The sequence below is a fragment of the Penaeus vannamei genome, chromosome 18 (assembly GCF_042767895.1).
Source record: "Penaeus vannamei isolate JL-2024 chromosome 18, ASM4276789v1, whole genome shotgun sequence".
Taxonomy (NCBI): Eukaryota; Metazoa; Arthropoda; class Malacostraca; order Decapoda; family Penaeidae; genus Penaeus; species Penaeus vannamei.
In genome coordinates, this window is record NC_091566.1 from 29,350,708 (window position 1) to 29,353,207 (window position 2,500).

The 2,500-nt window shown below is 31.4% G+C and overlaps 1 protein-coding gene across 1 annotated transcript in view; it reads left to right on the forward strand.

Moving 5' to 3' along the window:
* The window catches only part of LOC113810078 (transmembrane protein 198), a 24,788-nt gene that overhangs the window by 21,287 nt on the left and 1,001 nt on the right, over positions 1-2,500 (forward strand). Inside the window, exon 7 of the mRNA XM_070133091.1 lies at positions 1-2,500. This exon is cut by the window's left edge and continues 1,668 nt beyond it; it is cut by the window's right edge and continues 1,001 nt beyond it. The gene's annotated coding sequence lies outside the window, so the exon portion shown is untranslated.

Here is a 2,500-nt window from a genome sequence, read left to right on the forward strand (position 1 = left end):
TTTGTGATTTTGTGTTTTGTGAATTCCACGTAACGTTGGATTCATCTCATAATCTTTTGTAACAATTTGCGTCACTGTCAGTTTAGGGATACTTCTTATTTTTCCCTTAAACACGTTGCCAGAATATTCTCCAATTTTGGACAGCAGCAAGAACAGACCATTTTCTAATAATAAATATTGTAGTTTCATTGGAGGATTCTGTTCCATGAAATGCTGTAGCTATTCTGTGACAAGGGCCTTCAATATGAGAATATTTGTCCAAGTAGTGTAATGCTGTACAAAAGGTCTTATTTTTTCCACACAAGATTTTACTAAAAGCTGCAAATGGTTTAGCATGGTCAAAGATTTTAGCATAGTTTTTTCTCCTATTAAAAGTATAGGGGTTGATAAGCCAGTACTGTAAGTTTTTGACCATTTAGACGAAGATTAGATGACGTTTGCATTTTTTCTTACAGGCAAGGTTTGCTTCATATGATTGCATCTCCACTAAAGGTATCTTAGGCTGGTATGTCCACCTTGAGAAATCTAAAGAAAAAAAAATGATTATTAACTTCTAGCTGCTATATTTCACTTTGAATCACGTTACATGTTCTTTCTAAAGAAAACAGCAACAGAATACCCATGATAATGCAATTAATATTTGGAGATATTGGAGTATGTGATCAAAAAAAGAAAGAAAAAAAGTTTATGAGAGATATTACTTGTTTCTGTGGGATATTTTTACTTCTTTTTTCTTGAGGTATTTCCCTTAGATTAAACCGACTGCATCACATGAGTGATTGCGATATGCCGATGATCTGTCTTGGCCAAATATGTCTTTATTGTTTTCCAATTGTATTTTCTTTTTATACATACATAGTTGTAAAATAAACATGGTTGCATGTTTTGCTTTCTTAATTTATAGAGTAGGAGATATTATGTGATAGTAAATATACTCCTTGTGTGTTCAGTTATTTTATGTCATTGCTTTTAATGAGAGCTAATGAAATATGTATTCCCAATACCACAAAGAATTTGAAAAAGGTGTATTAAGACATTTTCCTTTTTTTCTTTTATTCTTTCTTTTTTATAAGAACTCATTTGTTCATTATATCTACTTCCCATGACCTAAAGTGTTTGTTTCTAAATGGATCTTGGAGATTCTACGGAGGTTACAGACACTATCCTTACCAGATCTTATTCTACTGCATTCATTTAGTCTACAATCTTTACATATTTAGAAAGAAATTAAAATTGGTCAAATTGATCTCCCTTTCTCTCTTAACACCCAACCTTGTATAGCATTTCCCACCAAAGACGGCATTATTTCATAATGCTTTTTTATCTGTAATGATAATTCATTTATTTCACTTGCATTTTATACTTTTCTATGTATGAGATACATTTCAGTTTCATTGATGTTAGTTTTCATAGCTTGGTTGTTCAATTTTAATCTGAAGGTATTTTCTTGTCAAAGTTTCTGTTATAACAGGCAAATGCAAGTAGATTTCTGTTAAGAGGCAATTTTAATTCAATATTGAGCTTTGACGGAAGTAATCATTTGCATTCATATTCTAACAGAAATTAGTCATATGTACCGGTATATTTAAAGTGTAGTCTTAATGATAACATAGTCAGAATAACCTTGTTTTTCTGTTTAGTATTTACATCACTGCCATAAATTTGAGCGAAAGGCACTTTTGGTGCATTGCAGTATTTAAGATGCATCAGTTTTATTCAGTGACTATCACTTGCGGAACTAAAGCTCATCATTTTCCTTATTCTTTTTTATTTTTCCTTCTTTTTATGTATGTATTATACATGTAATGATTCATATGGCCAAATTGTGGGGTAAAAATGCAGGACTTTTTTATATAGAACAATTGGTGCTTTGTGTTTTGATTATAGAAAAGCTCCAGTGATTTTTACTCATTGTAAAACACACTATATATAAGAACCTAACTATGAGAGCTTTTTGTTCACATACTCAGCAAGATGTATGTCTTAGGAGTACTCATTTTTTCTCTCCTGTAAGTTTGAATCAGCTCGGAGAGTCTCATCTTCATGTAGTCCGCTGGAGTCATGCAGAGAGGTTAAGGATACAACTGAGAGAACAGTCAAATGTCATCAAGTCATAGCTCATTAGTACTAAATAGATTCTACGTAATCAGTTGTTGTTTACCTCATATCAATGATATCAGTATGGTTGTAGTAATGTATAAATGTAGAAAATTTAATGGACATTTTTGTTAACTGTATAAAGTTTCAATATTTGATGCATAGATTTGGATTGAACCCAGATGGATTAAGTTGGAGACTTACCCTTTGGACAGGTATTATTCAGCTGTTGTAAATTAGACTTTGAGGCTTCTCAAGAATTTTCCTTTATCTGATCTTGATCACTTTCTCTCCAAATTGAGGAAGGAAATATTTCCATTTTATACTAATGTATTACTGAAACAATAGATTTGTTCATGCTCATCAATAGTAGTCTTTTTTGATAATTCAATAAACATGTGAA